The sequence below is a fragment of the Rhinatrema bivittatum genome, chromosome 14 (assembly GCF_901001135.1).
Source record: "Rhinatrema bivittatum chromosome 14, aRhiBiv1.1, whole genome shotgun sequence".
In the NCBI taxonomy this organism is placed as follows: Eukaryota; Metazoa; Chordata; class Amphibia; order Gymnophiona; family Rhinatrematidae; genus Rhinatrema; species Rhinatrema bivittatum.
In genome coordinates, this window is record NC_042628.1 from 27,844,057 (window position 1) to 27,860,794 (window position 16,738).

The following is a 16,738-nucleotide window of genomic DNA, read 5'->3' on the forward strand; positions in this document are numbered from 1 at the left end:
CTCCTGGCATTTTTCCTCTGGGTCCATCCTCAACCTCAACTTTAGTGCCAGCATCTACTTTCAAGAATGTAGACAAGAGATTGTGAACATCATCCCTGATTTGGAAGCACTTTAACGTGAAGGGGAATCCATGTTTTGATCAGTGTATTCAATGTAGGTAGGATATTTATCCAGGAAAGCAAGTAGAGCTTTTTATAAATTCTGGAATGCAGTATGACCCAGCTTTGCCTGTCACTAAGTTTTCTCCCAGGTTTTTCTAGCCTAGGCAGTAGAGAGGATTTTTTTTTTAATCCTCCCCTTGTTTTATCCCCACCTTTTTGTGGGAGGCTTTAGGGGGACCATAAAAATCCTCTAGAACATGTGATTTGGGTCATTCCCTCTCCCCAAGAGGATAGATCAAGAATGTGGTCTTTACCATTTCTCAGGTAGACTGACCAGGAGAGGGGAAGACTTGCTTTGCAGTGGAGAAGGCCCAGGGGGTAGATCTTGGAGTTTTGAGGACTTTTTTTGCTTTTGAATTTTGAGTGGAACCAGTTGCTGACAGAAGAGATATTGCCTGGCATCTGAAAGGGCTGGCTGTGATTCCTTTTGCTTTTGCTAAGTGATTGAAGCAAGGGGTGAAGAGAGTTTAGAGATTTTTGAACATTCCAGTAGGAGTTGCTAGATGTGTTTTGATACTGAGAAGTAGTTTCTTAGAATAAGGGAATTTCTACCTTTCTCAGCAGTTTGTATGCTGGATATGCAATGGGGATATCCTACCTTTGAGGGGAAGGATTGTTGGACATGGATACCTGTGCAGGGGAAAGAATAACTTCAAGGAGGAGAGGCATGGATAAGGAGACCATTAATAACATTAAAGGGATTAAGAACAGTACAAATGCTTCTAATAAAATTACTAACAATCTCCGGCCTAAACATCATTTAGTTTGTATATATAGTGTAGCTATGAACTGAAAGTAACCATTTATACATCCCGGATGAAGGACAGTCGATAGAGCACATCCGGGATACTACAGGGTAGAGGTTTTGCCAGGTATTTAAAAGATTCAGAGCACGGACCTCTAAGACCTTGCCCTTACCCTCCCGCTGAGATTTTTTAATCAACAACTCAACAATCACAATCAGCAGCTCCTTTCTCCCTCCCCTCAGAGAACAATCCTTCAAAATAACAATAGAGCAAATCTACCATACCTTAACACACTAAGGAGTATATTTTAAAAGAAGCGCATTGGCTCACAGATGGACACGCCAATTTTATAACATGCGCGCGCATGCTATAAAATCCATGGGCCGTTCGCACCTGTGTGCCGGATTTTATAATCCACATGTGCAGGGGGCATAATCTTAGAAACATATGCGTGGCCAGTTCCCTCCCAGTCTTCCCTACCCCCCTACCTAACCTCCCTTCCCTAAACCCTTTCTCCTTCTTCTTTTTTTTTTTTTTTTTACTTTTGTCGCTTACTGCTCCATTGGAGCAGTAGCAACTTGCTCGCACCAGTAGTCCCTGCCCCGGCACAGCAGCAAATGGCTGCTGTACTGGCCACCTCCAGCCCTGCCCTGCCTCTCCCCATACCTTTCCTTCAGCCCAGCATTTCTGTGCGTAACTCCCATTAAGCGTGTGGCTGGGCCCCTTTGAAAATGTGCACGGTGTGCACAAGGCCCAGCCACTCGCATAACCCCCATTTTTTACACGTGTGGCCGATTAAAAATTTGGCCGTAACTGTTGGACCTAAACAGTAATGACTCTACCCATGAAAAGGGAACACTGCAATTCTAATATAAGGCCTAGAACAGCAATATACCTCATTCTAAAAAAACAAAACATACTGGACATTGACCTTCCCCTTTCAATCTCTCTTCTACATTTCTATTTTCTGCCTCTCTATCTAGTCATACCTATCTTTCACCCAATCCCCCCCTCTTTTCCTATCTCACCAACCTACTAGCTTTTCATCTCATTCTCATCCCCTTATTCCATATCCCCACCTTCTCTCCTCTTCCCAGCCTTCCTATTCCTGTCTTTCATCTACTCCCTAGAACCCCACTCCTACCCTCTGAATTTACCCCATCCCCAGTCCTCAACTACTTTCCTCTGCCTCTCAGCCCTCTCACTAGCTCAGTTCCTTCTGCCATATCATCCCTGTCTCCCACCCCTTTCTTTTGTCTCTTACCTTCTACACAGCCACCTCTTTTCCAGCCCCATTTCTACCTTCTCTCGTCCCTTTCACAGATCCATCCCTTTCTACTGACTGCCACTCCCTTTCCATCCCTCCAGGTCCTTTAACTATATCTTGATCCATATCCTTTGATTAGCTCTTTTCTTCTACCCCACATCAATTAGAAATGCCCTGTATCCACATTTTAGGCATGGTGAGTATCATTGACAACTGGTAGGGGTGGGGCATGGAGTTGTGTCTGACTGCTGATGTTGGACCACTGCTGATAATGGTCAGAGCGTCGGCAGCCCAGAGACAACAGAGATCACCTTGGAGGCTGGCGATCCACAAAAAAAAAAAAAAAAAAAAGGAGTGGATGAGTTGGTTTTGGCTCACAGGCCAAAGATTGCCCATCCCAGTTCTAGGCCAAACCCATTCTGATCCCACGCTGCCCAATAACATTACATTCTTAAAAAAAATTCTAACAGTTAGCATAGCATACACAGTAGCATGAATGCAAATAGATTAGCTGTGAATAAGGAAATTAGTGCACCATACTAAACCCAGTATATCCATACGATGACAGCATCGTGTTTATTAAAGGATATATGACAAATCATCATTATAGATAACCTTCAAGATTGTAAATAGTAAGACTGAAGGTGAGAAATTACATCACTTGCTGCATCTTTATTTAAGCGTTCTGTTTTCCATGTATCAGGAATCTTAAAAGAAAATACCTTCCCAATAATGTGTTTTTTTTTTGTTAACAACAAAAGAGTAGAGGAAACTGAAAGGTCTGAAAATGAAAATAAATTAAAGAGGTACTTGCTTGTTCTGTGCATACCTGCTGTGTTAAGACTCTAGGGGCAAGATCCTGTTTGGGTGACCGATGTTATTATAAAGCCAAATTACAATGATTATTCTTCTCAGAAACCAATGGCACAGAATGCCTATAAAAGCCAGCTGTAGGAGTGTATAAGCTATTGGCAGTCAACGTAATTCAGTATACTGCTGCTTCCGGGGAGAACCACAGTAAGCATCTCCCCTCTCTGTTAGACAGTCAAGACAGACAATATAGTGTTTTTCCTACAGTACTCTCAGACACAACGTTGCTCATTGCAAGCACAGTCCATCGAGGTGCTTGCACCATAAATCCCCACTGCTGCTAGGCACAGAACACAGATATACTGCACATCACTGATTACTCCAAGGCTCTTGCTTTTCTCCTTTCTTGGCTACACAGCAAATTATAACGGCACAACCATGTGCAATCTGCCCCCTCCCCAAACAAACCCAAAATGGTTATCTTGAATACCAAGTTATTTTGAAATGTTAACATTTGAGTTTAAAGGCTAAATACCATGCTGGTCGTGGGTCTTGTAACAGCTAGGATACTGAATTTTATGGAGTTTTAGGATTTTTAATCCTGACATAATAATAAAGGCCTGATTATGTCTTTTTATAGCAAACGGCCATTGACTAGCTATTATAAGATTTGGAATATACAGATACCGTAGATGTTTAGCATTAAACAAAATTGCTACAGTGCTGTATCTATGATATAACCTTACTGTAAAGTGTTGCTTACAGTGGTTCCAAATTGTGAGTCATTTACCACATCTCAAATGGTATTCAGTTGATGGATTGCTGGTGATTTCTGCATCAGAGCACCTCTGAGCCCTTCTGCTAAACCCCTGACAGCGTTAGCATAAAAGATTTACATTTATGTTATGAGGGCCACACAAGAATAATAATTTCAAAATGCATTGCCTGGGCTGCGAGTGCACCATGGGAAATCTAGCAGCAGCATGCAGACAACCTGCCTGCGCTGTAATTACAAAATGGCAGCACAGGAAAAGCTTTGGAGACAAGCAGCTAGAGAGTAAAACCATCTGCGTGCCTTGGCGAATTGAAATTACATTAATATATGAAGACATTACCTGAAAAACCCAGAACCATTTACATGATTTACTATTATGCCCGAGCAAGCTTTAATTTAAGTAGAAAGTCATTCGGCAAGCTAATCTGATAGAGGAGGCTTTATTTCACACAGTTAAGTTCATTTATACCGGCTGATTGTTGTTTTCGCATTTGGCGTTATTATCTGCACAAACAGCGGACCGGCTCTGACAGAAGCAATATATGGTTGAAAAACAGTGTCTTAATTCAGCAGGCAATTTATCTTTGCAAAAAGGTTTTGTTTTTTTTTTAGTTTTTATAAGCAATAATAGGGAGAAAAATCATTTTGAGGCCAAACTGATGCTAACACTGAGAAGGACCCTTTTTTTTTTTTTTTTTTTTTTTAAATAATGGAAAAGAACTTAATCCGTTATCAAGCCATTTGTATGTTGACGTCTACAATGTTATCATCCCTCTAAGATCTTTTCACCGAGCTAACTTTTTTCTCTCATTATCAGTCTGCCCCACGGTGCTGCTGTCCTTGATTATTCACTGCTTTTCCTTTTTGATTGCCACCTTTTTCTATCTTAAATGGCATTGTGGTTTCCTAGTGGGCATGTTTCTTGAGAGTTTCTTTCTAAGGACCTGAAATGAACTGTGTAATGTGCATGACTTTAGTAAAGTTGTATGAATCCATTTCCCAGGCAAAACCAGGCTTTTTGCTTTGTCTTAATTTAGTCTTAATTAAAAAAAAAAATTATATATATATATATATATATATATATATTTTTTTTTTTTATATGCACACATTTGGAAAAGAGGCAAAGGCAGCAAAGGGCAGAAACATTCATAAGCAGAAGAAAGCAAAGGAGCATATTAAAGGGATAAATATAAGAAATGCATTTTCCCAAGTTTCATTTGTTAAAGTCCCAAAGGTAATCGTCATTGATGTTCTAATGTTGTCAAAAGTCCAGTTATGTGATTCAAGGCCTTAATTAGGTAAAAACAGAAGTGGTTTTAATACAGATATTATTTTCCTCTCAAGAAAGAAAAAGGCTCAACAGATAGTCTCCTTAATTTTTTTTATATTCTGGCCGGCCTTTTCTTGTTATTGGCGTCATAAAACTCATGTTCAGCTGAAAGAGGTTCATGCCCTGATGTTGTAGGTTCTTATCTATATCTTAAAAATGTATTGGTCTCTGATGTGCCTTGTTTTCTATTAACAACATACAAGGAATATCACCATTTTCATAAAATATTTCAAGCTTTGAGGTGTCTGGGTTTAAAACAAACAAATAAAGCCTAGTATTTCAATTTGTATCATGCATCTGTTCTGAATTATCTTGTGTAAAGCTGTAAATTAGGAATATGTTCTAGTAGCTGTATTGGTCCCAAAGAAATCGGGATTCCATATATGCTGTGATTATATTTTATTGGGAAACATAAGATATTTTGCAAGAACTGTTGAGACCATTTAAGTTCTTATTAATCCAAGAGGGTCAAAATATCATTTGATTCCTTAGAGTCAACACCGCTACAAAAATATTATTCTTCAATACAAATCACAAAAATAAATTTGCAAACTTTAGCTGATGTGAAACAAACAGTAGTTCAAGAAAAAAACTGGATTTTTGCAATTTTATTAAGTTTCACATAAATCATATTTTTCCTTAAAGAAAAAATAATTATAAAAAATAAACTCTAAAGATGGAAGACTGCTATAGTAGCATGGAAATTTTTAGTCTTCAAAAAATATAGAGCTGGTGATTGTATACCATATTCATGGAAATTTATTTTTTTAATGTGTTATATATTTGGGTGCAACAACTTTCACTGTCAAATTAAACTTCAAGTGACTAGGCACCACTTGTTATAATCATACACTTTAGAGCGTCCTTCAATGATCAACAAATCATAAATTCAAAATGCAGTACTTATCCTGTGTTGAACCAATATGTAAGGCAAAAGTCTATATGCTCCAATAATCTAAAAAAACTGTGATAAAAAACACAGTCACTTGATCAAGCATTTCTCCAAACAATGCTTACTCAGCTAGTCCCAAATACTGGTGTTTCAGCATATTCAGCCTGCTTCGGGGAAAGTTCAACACGATTTCATAACAATTCAGATGGCTTTCACTTAGGCCTAGATTCATCATTCTGCTATAAATATAAATAAATATAGCAGAATGATGAGCTGCAGCCAGAAAAGGGGCAGGGGGTGATAGTGTGCAGCCGGCCGCATCATGGATGTGTGATTTCGCCCGCTGTGGTGTGTAATGTGTAAAACATTATCGCCTGCAGTGCTACCAGGTCCTAACACCACCCCTCCCCTTCCCCTAATTAGCATTTTAACACCGTGATGCAGCTGGGATTGCATGCGGTAGGGAGTTATCATATGCAATAATGCCCTAACGCATGTGATAATGGCCCATCACACAATAAAGAATGATCCTGTTAGGATGGAAACACCTCTCCACCAAGAAATTTACCTGGGAACAGAAAAGATGCCATTTTAAGTACTTGAAATTGGCGGTAAATACATATCACATTTTCAATGGTTATAAAATCCACCAATGCGAAAAGATCAAAGACACACAGTAAAGTCCATACCATTGTTCAATCACCATAGGGCTACAGTCTGTAAATTATATACCCATTTTAATTCACTCTGCAAAAGTGAACAATGGTAATCGTCACTTTGTAGAGGCATGGGGATCACATTAATGACTGAAAAAATAAGATCAATGAATCTATTTCCCTTTATGGTGCAGTGGATTATCAAAGGAACCTGTATAGATGCCTTATGGAAGCAACTCCAGCATTCGATCAAGCAAATTCGAAGGGGGCTTTCAGTCTTCCTAACATAGCAAAGGTTGCAGGGACATTTGATAATATAAATCACTTCTGACAAAGAACAATCACTAAAAAGGATATAGACTGAGTCTCTTATACAGGGAAACTAGACTCAGAAAATGACTGAGCAAATACCAAGCACCGGCCACAAGAATAATGCCCTATCCAGACAGGAGAGCTAGATCTACTCATCAGAAGGTCCAAATGGACAAGCAGATTGCATAAAGGAGGAGCTTGTGGATAGGAAAAATAGGTGGTTTATGAAAAATAGCATATGACAGATCATTGATAATTTTTCATACATACCCCTAGATTTATCAAAATGCTATAATTATAGCAGAAATAGCATCCATGCTAAGAAAGGGTAATTACCCTGCTCCCGCAATTTCCACATGGTGTGATAGTTATCACACCTGAGACAGAGACAGAGAGAGAGAGAAAGACTTTGTAGAGAACAATCTGTCTCTACTTTTATACTACAGTAAAAGGGTGTACTTTTAACTCGGGGTGGGGTAGGTTTGGGGGGGGGTCACAAACACAGTAGGAGGTACGAACAGCAAAGTTGACATCACTGAAGATTTTCTGCTGTTTGAATCGATGACAGATACAAAAGGAGTTGCTTTGTACAATGCACTCTCTACCTAACTTCATGTGCAACAAAAACTTTTCCCTGGTAACGCACAGCTAACACGGGCAATATGCACAGAAAAAAGGTGTAGTTATTTCTGGAATTAAAACCCGCATTTCTGAGTGTTACTCTATCGCATCCAACGTTAAGAGCAGCTCATTGCCATTAACTCCACCCAAACTCCTTCCAAACTCCTCCCATTTGCATAGCAAATGTCACATTCGTATAGTTGCGTGCATTACGGCCTAATGTGAAATGATAAATGACCCTGATAGGTTGCACCTACTAAAAAAGATAAGACACAAATGAATGAGTCTAAAGGCCTACGTACTTGTGCTTGGAGAAGTAAATCTTGATTAAGAAACAAAACTCTCATTGGAAGAATAAGGGTTATTTGATTGAGGATCTAATGTCTGTTGTAATGGAGAAACCAGAGCTGTGCCATCAAGGTGGGGACTTTGGCAAATTCTTGTTACAGAGAGAACAAAGATATATTTTTCAATGGAATACAGTGACCCCCTAGGAGCCTGAACATGGAAGTGAAGTGGGGAACCATTTTTTTTAGTTTTTAAAGATACTCGACTTTAGAATCAATATTGAAATTAATACTTTATACATAACTTGAATGAAGTTTTATTGACCTGTAATTTGGTCTATACTGGGTATGTTGTTGCATTTGAAAAATGTGTATTGTGATTGGTAGATGTTCAAATATTAGTAGGATATTCACAGATATGGTTGATACCGCCATGTTCAAATGGAGAAGTTGCTGGGTAATGAGGCGTTTCTAGCTTTAGGTTTTGCTAGTAGAGATGTTTAATAAACAGAAATGATATTTTGATATTGCCCCCGAGTTTTTTTAGATTGATGTTATACTGCCTGCATCAGGGAAATAATACCTGCCAAAATGCTGCATCATTGGGAATGATTCCTGTGTGGCGGTAACAACTGCATTGCGATTTGGAGTGATTCAAAAACACTAAAACAGATCCTTGTCCAGTGATGATACAATAATGCCTTTGTTGGGTGAAGATGAGTTTAATGGTTTCTCTGGATGTTATAGTCTCTTTGGAATTGATCTCAAGATCGAAGGAGAGCATTGGATATAACAAACATTATTAAAGTCTGTATACATTTGACAGTTCAACTTGGACTACCCAACAAGAGTGTCAGGAGAACAGAAAATTACTAAAGTTTTTTTTGCAAGATCATTTTGATTATATGCTTTGAAGATTTCCTCGGGCATGGAGAGACTGGTTTTCTCATTTCAATCTTTCTATGGATGCTTACTTTTATGACATTGAGGGATTATTTTTGTAGGATGATATGTGTCCTAGTGAAGTGTATTTTTATAAATGTGTGATGAATTAGAGATATAGTTCGGTATATTGCAAGATATTTAAATTAGAAGAACAAAGCTATATAAATAAAGCATGGCATATTTGTGATATTGTTTATACTGTTCTGTGATATGAGTTCACATTTGTATTTCTAAGAAGAGTTTATAGCAGTTTTGTGGTTTAATTATCAATGAAGCATTGCCACAAGAGCATCTTCTTATATGGCGAGGTTGCTATCCAGGTGTTTTCAAAATGACATAAGACAAATAATCTTCCATACTGCATTAAATACTCTACTTTATTTAAACCTCAAATTCAAACCCTCAGTTTAGAGTAAATCTAAAAAATCACTTTCAAAACGTCATCACAAAAGTCAATGCAGCAGCTATGTGACTGAAAATCAACCATCAAACTCAATATGATGATGTTGCAACAGAAGTCTGTCTTCATCAGGGAAAAAAATCTCCTTAGATTGCCATCTCTACTAAGCATTTTCTTTTATGATTTACCCCTTTACGTGACACTAGGCTGTAGATTTGAATCCTGGCACAAGTGTTTGATACCACTCTTACATTTTGGATTTTGAATCCTCATTTAAATATTGGATTTCTTTTCTTTTCTTTTCTATATTGAATGTTGCGAGCACAGGAGAGTGTGGTTGCTTGTTCGAGAGAGAGAGTGAACACTTGAATCACAGGACAACCTCAGGGCAGGGGCTCCAAGTTAGGCACCGTGGGTGGTGAGTGTATCCAGGCACTCGCTGGTCTTGGAACATAGCCTGAACTTGGAATGTAGTTCTCAGACCTCTGCTGAACCTGCAAGCACAGTGTGAGACCCAACAACTCAATTATGGTCTCTGGGTTAGCCCTCCGGCCACTTGATAGCCCTTTAGGACCTACTGCTAGGAATGGCAAGTGCATCAGGAAAGACGAAGACTGAGGACAAAACATGGCATGACGATGAATGTGGATGAAGACACAAAGCTAGGAACTTGGACAAAGACTTGGAACATGGGCAAAGGCTCAGGTTCAGGTTAGAGAGTCCATCAAGCTAGGTTGAGAGAACCTTGCCCAAATCTCATCTTGGAGTGAGTTTCCTCACTCCGAAGGCCAGCAAATCTTCACAAGAGACCACTGTTCTGTTCGTAGGTATCACGTAGAATGTCAAAGTGGCCCCTAACCCCCTACACTCTTACCTAATCCCCACCTCGAGTTACTAGGTGGCCCTACCATAGGGATACAAATATCTACCTATGGGCCATGATATTATGGCCAGGCTCTCTCTCTCTCGCTCTCTCTCTCTCTCTCCTGGGATCATTAAAAATGGTCCCCCAGTGGTTGAATGCAGGAAATACAACAGGTCTGGCACTTATCACAGATTCTGAAATGGTATTACAATTTGCACTAACTTAGCCCTTTGCACAGGTAATTAGCGCAAATTGCAATAAATGCTATATTAGCATAAAATACACCCCTTTTGCCATCGCATGCGGTACTTACAGCATTTTGATAAATCCAGGCCTAAATGAGCTGTCGTCTTCTCTGCTGTGACTCTCAGTGCCTCAATTTCCCCTCTCCTCCAATATAGACCGTGTTGTAGCTCTAGATATCTGATGATAAACAATAAAGTGTGATAATGGATCAGCCATGGATAATAGACTTTTAAGTGCCAAAAAGCGTAATATAAATCACATAAATAAAAAAAAAAACCCCAAACAAACAGAAAATAGGTACATATAAATTGTTTCCAATTCAATCAATTAAATCCTAAATCTATCTTCACATAAAGATAGAATCCATCCCATAATATTAAGACCAGTTAATAAATAATGTGATGGAAAGTTTTCATTGAAAGAAAATAATTTTAATTCTATAATTTCCTAGAAGATATTTTAGATGTAGGTCAGAAGCTTCGTATGCAACTTCAGGTTTCAACAGCAGTGGAGACTATAGGAAAAAAAATAATGAAATTTCTCTCACTGGTGTGCACCCGACAGGTAGTGTTCACCCTCAAGGTTTGCACCAATGATCAAAGAAAAACTACACAGGTAGTTTCGCTTTGAATATGGTCTGTCAAAATAGTACTTGCAGAGATTTGTTCCTTCTTACTCTGTGGGTGATTTTTTTGGCTTAAACAACTTGCATAGTTTGAAATTCCAAAACTACATGTGTTGTTGCCTCATCTGACTTAACCCTGCCCAGAAGAACAACTGTAAACAATGTAGGTAAACCTTCATGCTTTGTAGAACAATACACTGAATTTTACCCACATGAAAGACAAGCAGTTTTATAAGAGTTTTAATTATTGACAGCAATGTTTCAGTTTGTCAATAAAACATGTTGAATATGTATCCCCAAGATTAGTAATTTTCTGGTTAAATATGGCAGAAGAAAAAAAATCAATCATAACAGCAAATATCATGGAATATTTCTTGAAAAACCCAAATGAGATGGCAGTATTGTATATTTTGCATTTTAAGAGCTTTTCTACTAGGCTGAAATTAGTGGTGCCTGTTCATGAGCACATCTAGAAAGGGGACAGGACCTGAGAAATGTGTTGACCCATTGATCGAAGCAGCTGAGGTATGATACATTTATTCTTGCATTAAGGATGATAAGATTATGATTAAAACAAGGCTACTAAAGAATTAATGACAATTCTACATATCTACAAGTAATAGTATGAGCTTGCATTCTCAAACTGAGAAATATATGCAGTAATAAATCAGACATATCCTTTCCATTTATACACAAATGAGGCAGCAATCCTCAATGCTGTGTCGAACTCTTCAGAAATTGTGGCTGAAATAAAATTGCAAATTTAAGGGGAAACTCTTGAATAAGACAGATGGTTCAGATTAATGAATACTTACTAGATTGGTATCATAAGATCTAAATATGTTTTATATAAGGTTGCATTCACCTTAAAGACATCCCTGCCTTCAATTTTTTATTTTCTGTAAAGTTGCTATACCCTACATTTTAGCAGTGGTACGGCATAGGGGAATGCACAGCGATTATTTTTCCCCATTTTCTTTTATTTTGTGGGCTTCTATTTTTCGTTCATTTTTTTAAAAACATTTTATTTTGTTATATTTTCTGGGGGAGGGGCATTTGTGCATGTAGTTTAAAAATAGCACACACAAAACTACTCTGTACATGCTATTTGCATTTTGTGCACATGATTTGAAAATTGTATACACAAAAACAAAACAAAATAATAGAAATTTTTTTTAAATTTTCTTTTTAAATAAGTCTGTTTCCTTCTGTTTTTAATAGCATTTGAAAATGTATGAATTCCCTAGTGTAGCATAACATGCCTGATTGCCTGTGATTTGCTTGGCACGCTCCCTTATGGGTTTCTCTCACTATCCCTCTATTCCCCCTGCCTTGATGTATAGGTGTCATGGAATCTAGGCAAAGGTGAGAGAGAGGTTTCCTTCTAGCCTGCATTCCAAGCCTTTGAAAACCTGGTCAATAGGATGAGGATGGAGGATTTTAAGGTAAGATGCAGTGGGACAGATTTCACTTTTCAAAGCAAACGAAAGTGAGTAGTAGAATTACTTATTTATTTACAAAATGTATATTCTGCAGAGCCCAAAATCTCAGTGGATTACAATTGTACACACCTGAAAATTCAACGTAAATAATAGACAAAACAAATGACATAATGACTAAAAGAATATAGGCAAATGTTCAGTTTAAAACAGCATATAATTACAATATTGACTTTTATTTATACACATTCAAGTGCACTAACATGGTATCCATATTTTGCACGGAGATATTTTGCCCCTGAAATAAATGCTTAAGTCTTAAAGGTAAGGACATCATGCTTTGGAAATTTGCCAGCTTTTCAGATCCATCTTCCTTTGCTGAAATCCATTTCATTACTAGCATATTAGGTAATTGGCATTTCCATAGTTTGCCATTTATTGGCATATCCACCACTCATTTGATCATTATACACGTTTTGGCTATAATCATGGTTTTATGAAATGTTGACAAACAGTAAGCACAAATTATGTAATGCAGATGAGATTTACAATTTCCTTTTGATCTGCAATTCCTGGTATCAATCACTTTTTCCTCTATAAATGTTATACTAGAAATTCAACTACAGAGGTAATTGGACTAAATTCTAAGGCTATCATTGACTTGGTTTTTGCTATTTTTTTCAATGTACTGAGAATTTTTAATTTAAATGGAATCTAGTAAAGAAAAAGGTTTGTGCTTATGAAGAAAGACCTGACAGAAATATGACGAAAAATGTTAAAAGTTCTTTTCAAAAGTAAATTAGATTTGCAGTCCTGAGGAATAATTAAAGCTACAGAAGCTGTTAAGCTACCAAAGCCTAATGTTACTAAAGCCCTATGAGATGAGACTAAAGGACCTAAATATAAAGAAATCCTAGAGAAAAGATGAGATGAGGGAGTCATGATCGATTTATGGAGTCTAAAGGTATTAATATTGCAAAAGTAAATTTTTCGGTGGAAGGTAAGTTCTAGAATAAGCGATCGTGAAATGGAGCACGGAGCATGGTGAATTCATAGAAAGCCCTCCCCAGAGCAAGTGGTGAAAGTTAAAACAGCAACAGACTTCAAGAAGAAATGGGATAAGCCCAGAAGATTGTTAGCTGCAAAAAAGTGAATGCCACAGAGGAAGCATGATCTAGCAACACTGCAGGCCATAGGCGTGGCCAGGATGGTACCAGCAGGTTACAATTTGAGAGTAAGTATGAAAAAAAAGGGGTGGTAGCCAGGTTGGTCTAGCAGACTACAGACAGATCTGCCAAACCTGGGAGTAAGCCAGGACTGTCAGGTCAGTGTAGAACTAGTGCGATCAACTAGACTTAGAATCAAGAACATGCAGCCATAATGAATGGGTTCCTGACTTTTAGATATATAAATATGATCATGAATACAATTGACAATTATTAAATTTGCATTTATGTGTATAAAGCTACAAGTCCCCAGAGACTAGCTGGGTCAGTGCAGCAGGTTGGTAGCGGCAGGGAACTGTCCAGAAAGTCCACAGAGACCTAGGAAGCCAGATATCTGGGCATGCAGATGCTAATGGCTATTTAGTGTACAAAGCTTTACAGTTAGATATGGGGAGGGAAAATTGCTGGGTGTGGACTAAATTGAGTATCATATCTACTTATCTGCCCCAGATGGAGGGGTATGGAGGATGAAGGCAAGAAAAACTGCCTTGAATAAGAATTTATATCTTACAAGTGATTATGCTGTATGACTGGCAACTGGGATGTATCCTTAATAGCAATATAGAAAGGATGAAATGGACAGACCAGATGGGTCAATTGGTCTTTTTATTTCATCATCTGCTATGCTATTAAGCTACTATGATATGTATTAGATAGATTTTCATTTAAATTACATTGAAGCTTCTTAAAGAAATAGATCTATGAATGAATAGGTAGTTCAGGAGGGGGGAAACAATATCCAAAAGATTTTGCATGGTTAAATGCATGTTAACCTAGTCTGGCACAATGACTCAGAGAGAACTCACAGATCCCCCCAATAACCACAATACCCAACACAATAGGGGATCCTATAACTCATCACACTAATTATTGCTATAATACTATATCATGGTATCATTAATAAATTTCATCATATTTATTGCTCAATTTCCAAAACTGTAAACATTTTATTATATTGCCTTTGACATCAAACACATAAATTATTTTAAATACACAATCTTATAGCAGCATATTATCAAAAAGTACATATAAAACAGTACATGTCAACCAATACATATCCTCATATACATATATCTTCAAAACATATATATTTTATAATGATTTTACTATGCACATTATCTGGACATGTCCTCAATACTAATAACCCATACCCACAACCCTAACCCACTAATAACATATAATCACATTCACTCATCATTCACTCCTCTAAAAATCACACTCCCCATAAAATATCACACCTGTTTCAATGGTCTGTAGATATCATCCGATGGTTTATCTCAATTTGATTAACAAAACACTTCCACCCTGTATATGTGCTCCACTTTCCTTGTTCCCGCAAACTTCTGTATTTTCCACAGGGATTTCTTTAAACAAAATCACCCCATATATTCTTCAATGTCTTTGTTCCAATGATGCTTCTAATTATTCACCGGAAATTCTTTTAAAAGTCACCCAACAAGGCTCCTTGTTTCACCCCTAATTGGGCTTCCTCAGGGGGCCCTTATATAATTTCTTAATTCCGACCATGCACCTTTCTATAATAAATGGGTATCTGAAACACGTATATAACAATAATTCTATCATTTATTCATTTTTCTCCATTACACCAGCAAACGGGTATGCTATAACTTACTTGATATACCATACAATCACCACATATCCGGACCCGAAATACCACCACTTTTCAGTAACATCTATGAACATAAACAGATTAAATATTATCTAACCGTCACTACCTAAAAGATCACAGATTTCCTAAATATTTTCACTACATACCTGAACTCCTCCAACTTTACTGCCTACTATCACTTAATGGACACTCAACCCGGCATGCCGCACGCCCAATGCTCAACCCGACTTTTCTGAAAACATATTTGAAACGTCTTTTTTAGTGGGCAGAATGAGAACAGGAAGAGGGTCGCAAAATACACGTCTCAAACATATGACGACGGGTCGGGTCGGGATCCATACAATTTCTGTCGATGACTTAACAGAGTGTGCCATCTCTAGGGTACAGTGATTAGAAATATTGAGAAGTGGTTACTAGCCAACAAGCTTGTGATAATCATCAGCAAGACTGAAATTCTGATGTTAGCTAGATGTCCTAGAAATGATATTCCTGAAAGAGTTGAAATCATAGGCCAAAGATTCATGTTTGCCACTCAGGTAAGAAAATTAGCCATAATTTTTGATTACAGCACTGGCCTTCAAACCAAACGTTGTGTCGTTTTTGCACGTGCAAGGCTTTTAAAATCTGCCTTTCAGGTCACAACTAAATTGCTATCCTTAACCAGGGTTCCAATTGTACAATAGATTGCTAACACTCAAATCAGCAGATTAGCTTCTAAAAAAAGTATCTGTAAAATAACGTGCATGATCATCTTTTTGCATGGTGCTTGGATATGTCAACAGAATTACTTAAAAATTCATCTTGAATGAATTTTGCAACTTTAACACCTTGTTTCAATTTGTACTAATTGCTATATTAAAACTTTTGACTGTAAAATGCTTCATGTACCCTGTTGGCATACTTTTCTTATGTTAGATCTTTTATACCTTATTTATTATACTTGTCTACATATTGTGATAATTGGGCTATATAACATTTCATGCAGGCTAATGTGAAAATGATTTCTACTGAATAGAAATTAGTTGGATTCCTTGGGGATTTGTATTGTCAAAACTTATACAGTGTTCAGCAAAATAATCATTGTTCAGTGGTAAGCATTGAAAGTATCAGAAAAGAAACAGGAAGAATGAAAAGAGATGGTCTGATTCGCTCTGTTGTTCATGATGTTTCATCATTTACAAAGACTAACCTTGCATACTGCAAATTTAAGACAAAACGTCATCCTTTTTTTTTTTTTACAGGTCATAATTGGATAGGCAGTATACCATGATTTTTTTTGTTATACTGATTCGTTTTCTGCCTAAGCAAACACAAATATATCTATTTTCAAGGAGGCCATTGCTATCGGCAAAATCAAAAACTTTAATAGCAATAGAGGAATGTGTCAATGACATCAATGGTATGCATTTGCAGTGAGTCATAATTTAATATGGAACTAAACTGTAAAAGGGAAAAAGTGATATAAATCTTTTAGAATCACTATTTATTAAATTTACATTCTGCTT

The 16,738-nt window shown here is 37.4% G+C and overlaps 1 long non-coding RNA gene across 1 annotated transcript in view; it reads right to left on the reverse strand.

Moving 5' to 3' along the window:
- LOC115076000 overlaps positions 1-16,738 on the reverse strand; it is a 145,303-nt gene that overhangs the window by 17,184 nt on the left and 111,381 nt on the right. Inside the window, exon 2 of the long non-coding RNA XR_003852666.1 lies at positions 10,381-10,490. This is a non-coding gene — a long non-coding RNA (uncharacterized LOC115076000). The remainder of the gene's footprint in view (positions 1-10,380; positions 10,491-16,738) is intronic.